General features: G+C 44.9%; 1 protein-coding gene across 1 annotated transcript in view; it reads right to left on the bottom strand.

Annotated features, from left to right (window-relative positions):
• LOC141172015 (sulfotransferase 2B1-like) overlaps positions 1–12,429 on the bottom strand; it is a 292,410-nt gene extending 279,981 nt beyond the window's left edge. The window contains exon 1 of the mRNA XM_073655786.1: positions 12,275–12,429. The gene's annotated coding sequence lies outside the window, so the exon portion shown is untranslated. The remainder of the gene's footprint in view (positions 1–12,274) is intronic.
• Between the last annotated feature and the right edge of the window lie 5,680 nt (positions 12,430–18,109).

The following is an 18,109-nucleotide window of genomic DNA, read 5'->3' as shown; positions in this document are numbered from 1 at the left end:
CAAATATTAATAAATATAATATTGCACTATATCCTAGCCTCTAAGATGTCGAGTAGAGTACTCTGGTAATATTGCAGTTTATGTGCAAATATAACCCCTATATTGAAGCTAATTTATTTCCATCAAGTGTGGAGTATAACAATAGCGTTCTGTTGGCACTCTTGAACGCTTTAACTTCTCAGGATCACCGAGTAAATAAGCTAACACTTGGCTGCTTTATAATCAGCTCATATTGTTTATTATTAGGTTAGATATGGGATATGGAGCAGTGAGTTGCTCTACCCTCAATCAATTTCAGAGAGGCTCATATAACCTGATAAAGCATTGACACATACTCAGGACCATCATGTCTCTCCTGACTCGTTACTGTGTCAAGCCACCCCTAAAAAAGCACTGACGTGTCTCATACGTGTCTCACAACTAGTGTTGAGCATTCCGATACTGAAATATCGGGTATCGGCCGATATTCGCGGTATCGGAATTCTGATACTTAATTCCGATACTTTTGCAATATCGTATACCGGAATCGGAAGTTCCCATAATGCAATGAGCCATTTTCATTTTATTCAGCCAATGAGGATCCTAAGAAGTGTGGGCACATCCTGTTAGGCATGTAGGCATCTTAACTAATGGCATGGCTGTGATTGGCTGCTGAAATGATGTCATGATGCACTATAAAAGCCGCCGCCGCCATTTTGAGCTCACTCTGCTGTGTGTCACTGCCTCATACATTGTCCTTTTTTGCCAATTCATAATTTTTACTGATTTCTCCTATTAGTGTGGTGGTTCCATCCGAATTCAGCTAAATTGGTTCCAAACACACTATATAGGAGTAGTTAGAGGAGCCTTTCTGCAGCATTGGGCCCTGCAGCCCCAGCCAGATTAGTATTAGCCTATTTTTTGCAGCCTCATCTATTGCATTGTAGGTTACCTTCCTACATTGTAATAGCTACAAAAAGTTTGTGATACTATCGGTATTACATCTTTAGGCACATCCAGTGTCTTTTTGTGACAAAAAAAAACCTAAATAAAGTTCACCAAACACTCCACTTTACAGTTGTGTAGGCCACATTAGCTCATATTAAAGTCTAGTCCACACTTTATAAAATTAGTGTTTCTTATACCTGTTAGCAGCTGTTCAGGAATAAGCACACTAAGCCCTTAGTACTTTTCTGCCTATCTTTATCAGTCTACCAAGATGAAGAAGGCAGGGAGTAAGGCATGTGGTCGTGGGCATGGGCGTGGGCGTGGAGTTTCTGCAGGGAGAGGACATGAGGATTCTGTGCCTGCAGGGAGAGGACGTGGGGATTCTGTGCCTGCTGTGGGCACCAGTGACTCAGCATCCCCCAGTTTTACCAGGGAACAGTCCTTTATGCACAGCTTTGTAGGAGCTAGCCGTACCCCACTGCTGTGGGAGGACCAAATTGAAGCCGTTGTCGGATGGATGGCAGCTAACGCATCGACTTCAATTAGTTCCAGATCCTCTCAGGTCCTGAGCACTGAAGAGCACCCATCTGTCTCTTCACCACCTGCCAAATTGCCCAGGCAGTAAGAGAGCCCTGGACAGGAACCATCTCTACTTCTGTTCTCTGAATCTCTTGGCTTGGAAAGAGGGGGCCAGCCAAGCAGAATTCGAGAATTTGAAGATGAGGTAGTATGCAGTGATGCGCAACCGTTTTGTCTCTCTGAATCTGAAGAGGCGGGTGGGCCAGTGCCTATGGTCAGCAGCACACCTCAGTACGCATCTGATGATGAGACTCAGGTGCCACATTCTGGTGCATACTGTGCTGTCGAGACTACCCAGGAGAAGCAGTTGTTTGAAGAGGGTGGTGTAGATGATGAGGTCCTTGACCCATCATGGCGTCAGGGACAGGAATGTGGTTGGAGCAGCTCTGAGGAAGAGATTCCACGAACAGCCCAAAAAGGAGGGAGAGGGAGGGGGCAGACTTGGTTGCCTGTAGCCTCCACTTCGGCACCCATTAGGAGCATGGCTCTTCCAAAATCCAAAGTGGGCGCTCCCAAGACTTGCAGTGCCTGGTCCTTTTTTTGACACAGTTGCAGATGACATTTGCTTTGTCAAATGCAAGCTGGGTAATCAGAAGGTGAAAAGAGGGAAAAGTGTCAGCAACCTCAATACCACAAATATGTGGAAACATGTGCCGACCAAGCACGTGGTGGAGTTACAAAAACACACTGAAGACCTAGGCCAACCTACAGCGCCACCTACCACCTCTTCAGCTCGTGTTGTAGCCTCTTCCTCCAGCTCACACACAGCTGGTTCGGCTTCCTCACAGGATCGCCATGGAAGAATCTCTGGCACTGTTGTACAGAGACATAGTGTAATTCCACCGACAGCACCACTTTCCCAGTCATCCTCACACTCCCAGGCCAGTCTACAGCCATCGTTAGCACAGGCATGGGAGAAAAGGCGCCCATACTCGGCAAACCACCCCCGAGCACAGGCTCTGAATGCTGGCATTGCTAAACTACTGGCCCTTGAAATGCTATCATTCAGGCTGGTGGAGACTGACACATTCCGTAACTTTATGGCATTGGCAGTCCCACAATACAACATGCCCAGCCGCTTTTATTTCAGCAGGCAAGCCGTCTCTGCCCTGCAACATCATGTGGAGGGAAAAATTAAACATGCGCTACAAAACGCCGTCAGTAGCAAGGTCCACCTGACCACCGATGCATGGACCAGTAAGCATGGACAGGGACGATACCTTTCCCTCACTGCCCATTGGGTAAATGTTGTGGAGCCGGGTATAGATCTTGAGAGTGGCGCTGTACGTGTTCTGCCAACTCCAAGGATTGCAGGAATCCAGTCTGTACACATTGACTCCTCCTCATACTCCAGTTCCTCTGAATCAGCGCTGCAGGAGCCGTCACGGTCTACCTCCACATCGACCCGTGAACGGTTACCTGTTATGGTGACCAATATGAGCACAGCCGTGGCCAAACGTCAACAGGCCGTATTAAAATTAATTTCTTTGGGGAATCGAAGCCACAAAGCGCAGGAGCTCTGGAATGCCATCAAGCAGCAGAGCGACGTGTGGTTTGTGCCAGCGAATCTCCAGTCAGGCATGGTAGTGTGTGACAATGGCCGAAATCTGGTGGCAGCTCTGGGCCTAGGCAACCTCACTCACATCCCATGTCTGGCACATGTGCTCAACTTGGTCGTGCAGAGTTTTTTGAGGGACTATCCGAATCTTGATGCACTGCTTCACAAGGTAGGCATAGAGTGCGCTCACTTGCGGCGTTCCAGCAACGCAAGATCACGCATTGCAGTTCTGCAGCGCCGATTACGTCTTCCGGAACATCGCATCATATGTGACCTACCCACCAGGCGCAATTCAACGTTACATATGTTGGAGAGGTTGTGTGAGCAGCAGGCAGCAGTAATGGAGTACCAGCTGCAGCAGACGCAAACAAGTCGCAGTGCGCGCCGTTCACACTTCACCACCACTGAGTGGGCCTCTATGAAGGACATTTGCCACGTTTTGCGTGCCTTCGATTATTCCACGCTGAAGGCGAGTGCAGATGATGCACTAGTCAGCATGACTATCCCCCTTATCTGCCTGCTTGAAAAAACACTGCAAGCACTAAGGGACGAGGTTTTAGAAGAGGTGGAGGATGAGGAGTCACAAATGCCATCTGCTTCTCTACAGTCTGCGCAACGTGGTTCCTCACAAAGGCCAGTTGGCAGTCTGCAGCACATGGTTGATTTCATGCTGCAGTGCCTGAGAAACGACGGCCGCATCGCCCACATTCTTAACACATTCTTAACATGGCTGATTATTGTGTGTCCACACTCCTAGATCCTCGCTACCGGGACAACTTACAAAGCCTCATAACACCATTGAACCGGGAGCGTAAAATGCGGGAGTACCAAGACGCACTGGTGCATTCCATCATGTTCTCCATTCCAACCGAGAGCAGTGTTGCTAGTGCTTTACAAAGCAGCTCAGTGCATCGAGGCAGTGGAGGAAGCTCTGCACAAAGAGGGAGCAGAAGCAGCGCCTCAGCTCAAGGCAAGACCAGTATGGCCGAAATGTGGCAAAGTTTTGTGTCCCCGCCGCCACAAATGTCTACAACATCACAGACGGCTCCAGTCAGCAGGAGGCAACGTTTCCGTCAGATGGTGACAGACTACATGTCTTGCCCTCTTAGTGTACTCCCATACAGCTCTTCTCCCTTCAAGTTTTTGGTCTGTAAGCTGGATACATGGCCAGAGCGTCGCATCCAACTATCCTCCGATAACGTTGACCGGCTTACTTTTCTGAAAATGAACAAGGCCTGGATCTCTCATGAATTTGCCAATCCTCTTCCAGAATAAATAATTGGTGGCAACAGTATCCAGGTCTCCTGTTGTGTTCATGTTTCTACCACCTGAACTGTAATCCCTGAGCTCCAACACCGCCAGTTGGCGCTCGGAAGTGCCGGCTGCACAGTCAACACTTGCTGCCGTGTTATTGGGGTTCAGTAACGTCAGCTGTTCCCCGGCTGTGCAGACGGCAATTTCTCCTCCTCTGTCCACATTCTCACTACTAAAGATTTTAAAGTTGCTCCAATTACACCTCTGGCTCCTCTGTTTTCAGTATTATCCCTGAGCTCCAACACCGCCAGGTGGCGCTCGGAAGTGCCGTCTGCACAGTCAACACTTGCTGCCGTGTTATTTGGGTTCAGTAACGTCAGCTGTTCCCCAGCTGTGTGTTCAGCAAATTCTCCTGCTCTGTCCACATTCACACTACTACAGATTTTAAAGTTGCTCCAATTACGCCTCTGGCTCCACTCTGTTTTTAGTATTTACCCTGGGTTCCAGCACCACCAGCTGTTTCCTAGCAGTGTCTTTGGCACGGGTACTCCCTCCTGCCCAGCCTGGTTCCAGCAAGCCAGCTGTTTCCGGGTAGTGTCAACGCCACTTTGCCTCCAATGCGTTGTCCTGTCGTGTTGCGGTCAGGTTAGCCAACTCTATGGTGCCTGCAGTTTAGGTGACTCCTATGTGGGCTGCGGGATCTGGCAATGAAGGCTGGTTCCATAGTGCCAATAGGACAAGCACCCCCTGTAGGACTGTGGGTTTTGGTAACTGCGGCCCGCTCGCGGACTTGAAACTTTTTTTTACATGGGTACCTTCTGCTACCCATCCGGGTTCCAGTACCATCAGCTGGTTCTCGGCAGTGCCTTTGGATTAGGTGCCTCCTTCTCGGTATCCAAGCTCCACCAACGTCTGCTGGTCCTTGGTAGTGCTTTCTGGCACAGGTACCTCCTGCTTAGTAACCGAGTTCCAGTACCATCAGCTGGTCTTCGGTAGTTCCATTGGCTCTTGTACCTTCTGCTACCCATTCGGGTTCCAGTACCGTCAGCTGGTTCTCGGTAGTTCCATTTGCTCTAATACCTTCTGCTACCCATCCGGGTTCCAGTACCGTCAGCTGGTTCTCGGCAGTGCCTTTGGATTAAGTGCCTCCTTCTCGGTATCCAAGTTCCACCAACGTCTGCTGGTCCTTGGTAGTGCTTTCTGGCACAGGTACCTCCTGCTTAGTAACCGAGTTCCAGTACTATCAGCTGGTCCTCGGTAGTTTCATTGGCTCTTGTACCTTCTGCTACCCATCCGGGTTCCAGTACCGTCAGCTGGTCCTCGGTAGTTCCTCAGCCTTCTTGTACCTTCTGCTACATTTCCAAGTTCAAGCTTTTTGAAATGGTTCTTGGTAATCACTCTGGATCTCCCTGACGAGGACCCTGAAGACGAGGACCCTGAAGACCAACCCGAAGAAGACGAGGACCCCGAAGACGATGACCCTGAAGACGAGGACCCTGAAGACCACCCCGAAGAAGACGAGGACCCTGAAGACCACCCCGAAGAAGACGAGGACCCTGAAGACCACCCCGAAGAAGACGAGGACCCTGAAGACCACCCCGAAGAAGACGAGGACCCCGAAGACGAGGACCCAGAAGACCAACCCGAAGAAGACGAGGACCCCGAAGACGAGGACCCCCGAAGACGACGACCCTGAAGACCACCCCGAAGAAGACCAAGAAGATGACCCTGAAGAAGTTGACCAAGAGGACAAAGAAGAGAAGACAAGCATCAAGATACAGAAGAACAAGAGACAGAAAACCAAGAAGCAGAAATACAGGAATCTGCAGAACAAAAAGCGGAAGAACATTAAGAATAAGACTAAAAATCAGAGCAAAAGATAATATCTAAATTATAAGCAGAAGATGACTAAGCAGTGTATGGGGGTGAGTCCGTTCCTCCTCGTGGTGCCCCTGGAAAAGACCTGCTGCTGCAGGCCAAACTGAACGCGGACAAATCCTGTTGTAAATCTTTTGTGACGGGCAGAACGAAAGGTGTAATGTCCAACCTTTTATAGATAACAACTACAGGAATGCCTGTCACAAATAAGAATATGATGAAGAAGAAGAATATGAAGAAGATGAAGAAGTAGAATATGAAGAATGTAAAAAAAAAGAATAATACGAAGAAGGTGAAGAAGAAGAAGATGAAGAAGGTGAAGAAGAAGTGGATGAAAAAGATGCTGAGGATGATGAAGGAGAAAGTGTGGGAGAAGTAAAAAAGAAGGTGAAGAGCATGGAAGTAGTGAAACATAAAAATCTGACAAAATATAAAAATACTTAACATAGTCAATATTTCGGTAACTCAGAACGTCTTAAAAAAAAATTAATTCCTGCTATTCCATTTGATTGGGCTAAACTTCTATGCCTTTATTGTCTCCCCCACCTCCCCCAATACATTCTACATTATTCTTAGTTGTTTTCCTGCATGTAGAATTAACCTACAAGGAAAGAAAGGGTTTATTTTCATTCCGATATTTCTGTCCCATTGACTTGCATTGGTTTCCGGTATCGGAATCGGCGATATCCGATACTTTTTCGGTATCGGTCCGATCCAATCCGATCCGATATTTCCCGATATCGTAAGGTATCGCTCAACACTACTCACAACCCTAAACAGCTATTCATTACTTTCAAGTCCCTCCTCTGTCCACTAGCTCCCCCTCTCCTCTCCTCTCATCTCAGAAGACTTAGCCTCATTCTTAAAGCAGAACTTTGAAAACATAAGGCAAAGCTTTTGCTTAAGGTCGACACAGCCCCTCCTCATAACTACTCAACTCTCCTCCTCCAAAACCAGCTTCTCCACCGTCACAGAAGATCATCTTTACTCACCAAATCACATCTCACCACCTGTAAACTTGACCCAATACCATCCCACCCCATTCCAAATACTCTGGGTCATTTGATAGCACTTTCCAGGTGTCTAGCCCTAATTTTATGTGCTTTGGAAGCTTTTGGGCCCGTTTGAAAGTGTTGCATATGCACTTTTTTGCCCCCCATTTAATCCTAAGGCATTCGGTAATGTTCAACGAATATTCGACAAATTTATCGGCGAATTTTACAGATTCGACTATCGGAATCCGAACCGAATATTGAAACATTCGCTCATCCCCATTTCTTACCACTGTGAGTGCCGTTATACTTGCTAAATTACCAGCCTTTCAATATATAAAACTTGGCCATGTTGGGAAAAGTTCTTCTATTATTTTATCCTCCTGCAACCAAGACCAATGTTTATTTACAATATTTTTAACAACCTGCAATCTTGGTTGTTTTGCGTTATTATGGGTACATTCACTACGGTGTCAATTGTCCTCATTTTTTCATTTTCTTTTTCTATCCTAGTGCTTATTAAGGACTCTCTCCATATTTTGTTTACTGCTTTATTTATTTCCATTACCTTAGCCTGGTTATATCCCTTTCTTACAAATTTATCTATTATTTTTTGTGTTTCCTCTACCTCCTGGAGATCCAGCAGCGTGAGCACTCAAACTCCTGCACGGAGCACAAGGAAGTGCCGACACACAGGATCCCCTGCTGTTCCAAGCCCGGCTACTCTCTACCATCTGGCGATCCAGCCGTGTTAAGCACTGTAAATCAGGCACCGCTAGTAGGATTGTCCAGGTTAGCTGGCAGGCATTCAGGCATTTGCATCCACCATAGGTAAGGGGGTGTTATACCACCATTCAATTATGCATAGATCATTCAGTTTTACTGTTCTTGGTTTTACATAAGCTTAGTTATTCATTTAAAAATTATTTCAAATCACGGTCCACACAGGAAATCTAGGATCATAGTGACCATCCTCTTTTGGTTCGCGGGCATTTTACTATTGGCATTCAAGTATTGTCAGCACTCTGTATAGGAAAGAGAGGTAATCATACATTTTGTTACATTTTGCTAGGTTTTTAGTAAATTTACCTTTCCTTAGCGCACTGCATATAAAATTTATTTTATAAAAATAAAAAAGCATTTTACTCACCTTAACACATAATCCCTAATGCCCTTGTCCCCTGTAAAAGAGAAGCAATAAAAACACCATAATTTTCACCTTAACGCCTAATCCCCGATGCCCTTGTCACCTCTAAAAGCTAAAAAATAATAAACCACCATAATACTCACCTGTCCGCCATGTAATCTATGTGAGTGCTTTTCCCAGCAACAGCTTGCTGAGTAAAAAAGTTGTCAGTTGATCAACTCCGGTGAACTTTCACACCGCAGCTCAGTGCTTCACCCTGACACAGGAGTGATTACCTGTGTCAGTGTGAGCCTGCTGTGCTGGAGATGTGACGGCTCTCCAAGTCATCTGGATCGAGGTGAGGGATATGTTTTTATTTTTATTTTTGTTTCTTTACAGGGAACAATGGCTTGTGATGATTAGGTATTAGGTGAGTATAACTGTGCTTTTTTATTTTTAAATAAGTGTGTAAAACCATGTGAACTTTTATTTAAAATAAAGGATTTTTTTCAGGCTGTGTCTTTTACAAACTTTTACTATGTGGTTAGTAATGAGGCCTTCTTATAGATGCCTCTCCATTACTAAGCCCTGGGCTTCATGCCCTATTAACCCATTTACCATCTGCATCAGGGCAAGTAGGAAGAGCTGAGGCTAAGCACCAGATTTGGCACATCTTATTTATACTTAATTTCTGGGGCAGCTGAGGGCTGATGTTATTAGCTTCTAAGGGGCCATAGCCCCTTCCCTGGCTATTAATATCAGCCCACAGTTGTCTGTTTAGCCTTTGCTGATTTGAATTTATAGGGTGACCCTATGTCAATCTTTTTCTGGGGTCCCCCCATAAACTAGCCAGAAAACGCTAATCAAACAGCTGGGAGCTGTTTTTTATAGCCAGGAAACACTTGGGCCTATTGGCCCCTTCCTAGGTTATTAATATTATCCTGCAGCTGTCTGTTTAGCCTTTGCTGGCTATAATTTTCCCCATCCAATGCTTTAAAATTCAGTGAAGCACCTGTGTTTTCAAGTTGCTCACCACACCTCTAGATAAATTCATTGAGGGGCATAATTTCCAAAACAAGGTCACTTGTGGGGGGTTTCCACTGTTTAGGCACATCAGGGATTCTGCAAATATGATATGGTGTCTTGCTATCTATTCCAGCCAATTTTACACTCCAAAAGTCAAATGGTGCTCCTTCCCTTCCGAGCTCTTCCGTGCACACAAACAATAGTCTTCCACCACGTAATGGGTATTGGAGTCATGAGAAATTGCACAGAAAAGTATATGGTCCATTTTCTCCTGTTACCCTTGTGAAAATTAAAACATTTTCCCTGAAGCAATATTTTTTGTGAGGAAAATTAAAATTTTAATGTTTTCCTCCCACATTGTTTTAATTCCTGTGAGGCAACTAATTGGTTAATAAACATATCGAATGTAGTTTTGATCACTTTGTGGTGGCAGTTTTTAGAATAGTGCTACTTTGGGATATTTTCTGTCAATTAGCTCTTTAAAGTCATTTCAAATATTCCCTTTTCCTCCAATAATTAGATTTTGTAAATTTTGTTGAAAAAACGAAAAATTACTGGTAAATTTTATACCTTCTAACTTCCTAACAAAACAAATTATGCTTAAAAAATAATTGTGATGAAAAGTAGACATATGGGAAATTTTATTTATTAAGCATTTTGTGTGGTATAACTGTCTGGTTTAAGGGTATAAAAATTCAAAGCTTAAAAATTGCAAAATTTTCTATATTTTTGTCAAATTTTCAATATTTTCATAAACAAAGGCAAATAATATCGACCAAAGTTTACCACTGATATGAAGTACCATGTGTCACTAAAAAGCAGCCTCAGAATCACTGGCATATGTTGAAGTGTTCCAGAGTTATTAACTCATAAATTGATCAACGTTAGATTTTAAAAAGAAGGCTCGGTCATTACCGTACAAAGTGGCTCGGTTCATAAACAGTTAATATAAAAGCACAGTGCTTACAAGAAAAATGTGTAAAAAGAACCACAAAAAGAAGACGTGTAAATATGCAAAACAGTTGTAAAAATAAAAATAAGAAATAACATCTATATTTCTTTGTTTCAGAAGGGGCAGAGGCTGTAGCAGTATCTTTGGAGTGTGGGAGAAAACTGCAGTACCCAGAGGATCAAGAGAGCTTAAGCATCCATCCATAAAAAGAACTATTACCACAGGGAAAGGAATAATGATTTTCATTTCTATAGCACCAAAATATTTTGCAGAACTTAATTCAGAGAATACATGAACTGACAATATTAGACATTACAGATTATCACATAATTCAACACATAACAAGAGGAGTGAGGGCTCTGCTTTCAATCTACAATCTATAAACCCTTGACATAAGCTTTTAACCAAATCTACGAAGTATTTGCATCTTTCATAAAAATAGCACAGACCCTTGTCTACTAGTAACACATACGACCTTAGCAAGCATCTCTCCAAGGTAAGGGTCAGATTTTTAGAATTGGCGGGTAAATAATGTTAGCTACCGTGGATAGCCATTATATCAAAGGAGTTTATACTTATTACTAGATGGTGGCCCGATTCTAACGCAACGACCCTCCTTTATAATGCCCCATGTAGGAAGTCACATCCCCCATATATAATACCCCATGCAGGATGTCACATCCCCCGCATATAATGCCCCATGCAGGAAGTCACATCCCCCGTATATAATACCCCATGCAGGAAGTCACATCCCCCATATATAATACCCCATGCAGGAAGTCACATCCCCCGTATATAATGCCCCATGTAGGATGTCACCTCTCCCCCATATAATGCCCCATGTAGGATGTGACCTCTCCCCCCATATAATGCCCCATGCAGGATGTCACCTCTCCCCCATATAATGTCCCATGTGGGATGTCACCTCTGCCCCCCATATAATGCCCGATGCAGGAAGTCATATCCCCTGTATATCCATCCTCCCATAGTGCCCCATGCAGGTCCCCATGCAGGAAGTCATATCCCCTGTATATCCATCCCCCCATAGTGCCCCATGCAGGTCCCCTATGGCCCCATACAAAAAAAAAAAATACAATACTCAGCTCGCTTCTCAGCTGCTTCTCTGGACTCCAGCGAAGCCGGCATGTTCATGCTGTGTGCTGTGACCGGTCAGGAGAGAGCGCGGTGTAAAGACGTCACCGCACCCTCTGACCTGAGACGTCACAGAGCATCAGCGGAAGACACAGGAGCTGCTACGGAGGCACGGGGAAGGGTAAGTATGACGCCGGTGCCGGGGTCCTGATCGAGCGGGGGGAGGGACGGGAGGAGAGGAGAGGGGAGGGGAGAGGAGGGGAGGGGTAAGTATGACGCCGGGTGTCGGGGTCCTGATCGAGCGGGGGGAGGGACGGGAGGAGAGGGGAGGGGAGAGGAGAGAAGAGGAGAGGAGGGGAGGGGAGGGACGTCAAATTGTCCTCGGGAGATAAGCGGCCGTAGCCCCTGATCTCCCGACGATAGCCGCATGTAGGTCAGAGGCGCCTGCGGTCGGTGGACTTATGCTGCGAGTAGCCAGCTGCATCTCCCGGCTTCATCGCCGCTGACCTCCGTGCCACACATGAGCCGCTAACGGCCGCCATGTTTTCAGAAATGCCGCATAGCTGATTGGCCGCGGCCGGACCAATCAGCGACCCGGGATTTCCAGGACAGACAGGCAGAAAGACAGACAGACAGACAGATGGGATAAGACAATTATATAGTAGATGATTTTGGTCACATCACCGTTATATTTCATTAGATTTTCTCTCTTAGATTGGATTAAACATTTCTGCATTATATGCTCTAGCCATAACTGAACAACACAAGACATATTTTGATTGTACGATACCCCATGGAAGAAAGACACAAGGTTCTCCATAGTTTAGACATCCTTATGTAATTAATAATAAAAATGCTCAAACCATCAAAGCCAAATATTATATGCTCACCTTATGAGGATGTGCTAATACCAGACACAAGGAAGTTTTGAAACCAAAGTATAGTAAAACAGTTGGAGCTCGAATGAAAATCCCAGTCAGCCAGAACAAAGCTGCTTGAGCAATAGTGAGTTGGAAAACAGCAGCTGACTTGAAACTTTCAGAAGAGTTTTATCATGTGTAATCAGAACAGACAGGTTTGCCAGGCTATGTATTTTGGCACTTGATCAATTTCTTTATCATTTCAAAATACTTTAGCAAATAACAAGGGATTATATGCATATATACAGTGAGGGAAATAAGTATTTGATCCCTTGCTGTTTTTGTAAGTTTGCCCACTGACAAAGACATGAACAGTCTATAATTTTAAGGGTAGGTTAATTTTAACATTGAGAGATAGAATATCCAAAAAAAATCAAGAAAATCACATTGTATAAATTAGATACATTTTTTTGCATTTTGCAGTGAGAAAAAAGTATTTGATCCCCTACAAACCATAATGAGTTCTGGCTCCTACAAACCAGTTAGACGCTCCTTATCAACTTGTTACCTACATTAAAGACAGCTGTCTTACATAGTCACCTGTATAAAAGACTCCTGTCCACAGACTCCATTAATCAGTCAGACTCTAACCTCTACAACATTGGCAAGACCAAAGAGCTTTCTAAGGATGTCAGGGGCAAGATCATAGACCTGCACAAAGCTGGAATGGGCTACAAAACCATAAGTAAGACGCTGGGTGAGATTGAGACAACTGTTGGTGCAATAGTGAGAAAATGGAAGAAATACAAATTGACTGTCAATCAACATTAATCTCGGGCACCATGCAAAATCTTATCGTGTGGGGTATCCTTGATCATGAGGAAGGTGAGAGATCAGCATAAAACTACACAGGAGGAACTTGTTAATGATCTCCAGACAGCTGGGACCACAGTCACCAAGAAAACCATTGGTAACACATTACGCATTAAAGGTTTAAAATCCTGCAGTGCCCGCAAGGCCCCCCTGCCCAAGAATGCACATGTGCAGGCCGGTCTGAAGTTTGCCAATGAACACCTGGATGATTCTGTGAGTTATTGGGAGAGGGTGCAGTGGTCTGATGAGACAAAAAATTTAGCTCTTTGGCATTAACTCAACTCACCGTGTGTGGATGAAGAAGAAGGATGAGTACAATCCTAAGAACATCGCCCCAACCGTGAAGCATGGTGGGAGAAGCATTATACTTTGGAGGTGCTTTTCTGCAAAGGAGACAAGATGACTGCACCGTACTGAAGGGAAAATGGATGGGGTCACGTATCGCGAGATTTTGGCCAACAACCTTCTTCCCTCAGTAAGAGCATTGAAGATGGGCCATGGCTGGATCTTCCAGCAAGACAATGACCCAAAACATACAGCCAAGGCAACAAATGAGTGGCTCAAAAAGAAGCACAGTAATGTCATGGAGTGGCCTAGCCAGTTTCCAGACCTTAATCCCATAGAAAACGTATGGAAGGAGTTGAAGCTCTGAGTTGCCAAGCGACAGCCTCAAAATCGTAATGATTTAGAGATGATCTGCAAAGAGGAGTGGACCAAAATTCCTCCCGACATGTGCGCAAACTTCATCATCAACTACAAAAAAAGTCTGACCTCTGTGCTTGCCAACAAGGGTTCTGCCACCAAGTATTAAGTGCCAGACGGATCAAATACTTATTTCTCACGGCAAAATTCAAATAAATTTATCTAATTTATACAATGTGATTGTCTTGACTTTTTTTTTGGACATTCTATTTCTCAAAAATAGCAAGGGATCAAATACTTATTTCCCCCCACTGAATGACAGAATAGTAAAAAGAATTACATCAAAGGTTTTGGCCAAAGTTCATAAAACCACAGAAGCATTATTACGCAATATCTATATACAGTACAGACCAAAAGTTTGGACACACCTTTTCATTTAAAGATTTTTCAGTATTTTCATGACTATGAAAATTGTACATTCACACTGAAGGCATCAAAACTATGAATTAACACATGTGGAATTATATACTTAACAAAAAAGTGTGAAACAACTGAAAATATGTCTTATATTCTAGGTTCTTCAAAGTAGCCACCTTTTGCTTTGATGACTGCTTTGCACACTCTTGGCATTCTCTTGATGAGCTTCAAGAGGTAGTCACCGGAAATGGTCTTCCAACAATCTTGAAGGAGTTCCCAGAGATGCTTTGCACTTTTTGGACCTTTTGCCTTCACTCTGCGGTCCAGCTCACCCCAAACCATCTCGATTGGGTTCACGTCTGGTGACTGTGGAGGCCAGGTCATCTGGCGTAGCACCCCATCACTCTCCTTCTTGGTCAAATAGCCCTTACACAGCCTGGAGGTGTGTATGTGGTCATTGTCCTGTTGAAAACTAAAAGATGGTCGAACTAAACGCAAACCGGATGGAATAGCATGCCGCTGCAAGATGCTGTGGTAGCCATGCTGGTTCAGTATGCCTTCAATTTTGAATAAATGCCCAACAGTGTCACCAGCAAAACACCCCCACACCATCACACCTCCTCCTCCATGCTTCACGGTGGGAACCAGGCATGTAGAGTCCATCCGTTCACCTTTTCTGTGTCGCACAAAGACACGGTGGTTGGAACCAAAGATCTCAAATTTGGACTCATCAGACCAAACCACGGATTTCCACTGGTCTCATGTCCATTCCTTGTGTTCTTTAGCCCAAACAAGTGCTTCTGCTTGTTGCCTGTCCTTAGCAGTGGTTTCCTAGCAGCTATTTTACCATGAAGGCCTGCTGCACAAAGTCTCATCTTAACAGTTGTTGTAGAGATGTGTCTGCTGCTAGAACTCTGTGTGGCATTGACCTGGTCTCTAATCTGAGCTGCTGCTGTTAACCTGCAATTTCTGAGGCTGGTGACTCGGATAAACTTATCCTCAGAAGCAGAGGTGACTCTTGGTCTTCCTTTCCTGGGGCGGTCCTCATGTGAGCCAGTTTCTTTGTAGCGCTTGATGGTTTTTGCAACTGCACTTGGGGACACTTTCAAAGTTTGCCCAATTTTTCGGACTGACTGACCTCCATTTCTTAAAGTAATGATGGCCACTCGTTTTTCTTTACTTAGCTGCTTTTTTCTTGCCATAATACAAATTCTAACAGTCTATTCAGTAGGACTATCAGCTGTGTATCCACCAGACTTCTGCACAACACAACTGATGGTCCCAACCCCATTTATAAGGCAAGAAATCCCACTTATTAGACCTGACAGGGCACACCTGTGAAGTGAAAACCATTTCCGGTGACTACCTCTTGAAGCTCATCAAGAGAATGTCAAGAGTGTGCAAAGCAATCATCAAAGCAAAAGGTGGCTACTTTGAAGAACCAAGAATATAAGACATATTTTCAGTTGTTTCACACTTTTTTGTTAAGTATATAATTCCACATGTGTTAATTCATAGTTTTGATGCCTTCAGTGTGAATGCACAATTTTCATAGTCATGAAAATACAGAAAAATCTTTAAATGAGAAGGTGTGTCCAAACTTTTGGTCTGTACTGTATATAATAGTCTAATTCTGTCTGTTTGTCTGTAACGGAAATCCCATGTCGCTAATTGGTTGCGCCAGCCGCCCTCGACTAATCAGTGACAGGCGCAGTCCGGCCACGAATTGGCATTGGATTTGAACCATGCTTCGCTGATTGGTCGAGCCCGGCCGGCCACGACCAATCAGCGAAAGGCCCAGCCCTGCCGCGAATTGGGCTGGATTTGAACCAAGCTTTGCTGATTGGTCGAGCCTGGCCGGCCGCGACCAATCAGCGATATTGGCACGGCTACTTTAAATTAACCCCCCAATATATCCCCCCGGGGACCCTAATGAATTTCGTAAATACCTCATGTTGCCAATACTGCCTGTGCGTGGCGCTATCGCTGACCGCGCACAGGCAGCATGTGACCCCTGGCTGCAGCTGGCTCTTGCTTCCACTTATGTCACGACTATTTGCGGCTGCAGCCAGGCTTCTCCTGTTCGGGATTCCATGGTGAGTGACGGGTTGTGGGCAGGGTTATCCCCCATCGCGTCACACCTGGCATCCAACGCGCGCTCTCTCAATGAATGCGATTGTTAATAACCCCGCCCACAACCTGTCACTCACCATGGAACGCGGAACAGGAGACCCCTGGCTGCAGCCGCAAACAGTCATGACGTAAGCGGAAGCAAGAGCCAGCTGCAGCCGGGGGTCATGTGCTGCCTGTGCGTGGTCAGCGATAGTGACGGGCACAGGCAGTATTGGCAGCATGAAGTATTTATGAAATTCATTAGGGGCCCCAGGGGGATACATTGGGGGGTTAATTTAAAGTAGTGGACAACCCCTTTAAACCCCTCTTCGCTGATTGGTCGCGCCCAGCAGGCCGCGACCAATCAGTGCTATTGTTGCGCCATTTAAACCCCGTTTCGCGGATTGGTCGCGCCCAGCCGGCCACGACCATTCAAAAATATTGGTGAGGAATTTAACCCACAGTCACAGCACGACGTAGTTCACTCACGTTTACTGAACAAGTTCTGTCTGTCACAGTGTGATGTAGTTCAGTCACATTTACTGAACACATTCTGTAAGTCACAGCGCGCTGAACAGATACTTCTTTACTGTACGCTATCACGATTTACACTTCCTGTCTTCCAATGGATCGTAAGCGAAAATACGCCAATGAGGATGACATAAAAGCATCAGCAGCAAGGCAATGGCGACGTCGAGAGCAAAAGAGACACTTCAACAAACTGCCACGAGACAAGTCCAGGATGTGGAATCTCACAGATAACGTCGCCAACAGGAAACACCACAACAAACTGCCACACGACAGGTAAAAGTAGCTGATGCACAGAGACAACGTCGGGAACAGAAGACACCACAACACACTGCCGCTAGGCAGTAACACGATGCGGAATCCCACAGACAACATCGGGTGAATGAATCTCCGCAATCCAGGGCAAACAGACAACAACACGATCACTAAATTCATAAAAAACAAAAGCTCTACCAACTAAGGCAAGCCCAGCAGAATATTCAACAACTTGCACGTTACGTAACAGACAAAGAAACTACAATTATTGAACACTACTGTGGGAATATGAATGCAGTTTGCTCTAACTGATGAAAAAACATCTGACAATCAGTTTACTTAATGCTGCCAAAAAGGAAAAGTTATGCTACCGAGACCTCACTACTCAGATGTTTCAGCAGTTGATGAAAGGAACACATCAACACAGTAGAAATTTTATGGAAAATATCCGAAGCATCAACAGTTCTCATGCGTTTGCTTCATTAGGTGTCAACATTGCACAGCCCCCTGGATTCGACCCGTATTGTTTTAAAATTCATTGCCAGATCTACAACCGCACTGGAACACTTCACCCAGAAATAGGACAACCACCAAAATTTGCACAATTATACATCCTTGATACAAATGAGGCTACAGAACAAAGGATGAACATGAAAGAAAACGAAAAGTGCGATGCTGAACTGATGAACAAATTGCTGTACATTTACAAAAAATCAGCCCATTTGCTGCCGCATATCACATGCTTAAATACATCAAAGCTGAGGAGGAACAGAGGGCTATACAAAATGGGACTGAAATGCCTTCTATTGTCATGGCCATTAAACAAGAACGTACACAGGATCCCCGACTTTACAACAAACCATGTGTAAGTAAGGTTGCAGTTGTTTTTCAAAATGATGACGGAGAGCCTCCTTTTCAATGAGATATATTATTTCATCTTAAGCCAGACCAAAACAATCCTTTGGTTCCTAAGATACAACAAATTAGCATTTTGCACAGCAACCTTGATGCTCTTCTGTATCCGCTATTCTTTCCAAG

This window comes from Phyllobates terribilis, unplaced genomic scaffold, assembly GCF_046119375.1.
Source record: "Phyllobates terribilis strain yellow unplaced genomic scaffold, ASM4611937v1 Scaffold_12__6_contigs__length_324123572, whole genome shotgun sequence".
NCBI classification, from domain to species: domain Eukaryota; kingdom Metazoa; phylum Chordata; class Amphibia; order Anura; family Dendrobatidae; genus Phyllobates; species Phyllobates terribilis.
This window is presented reverse-complemented; position numbering and strand designations above follow the sequence as displayed.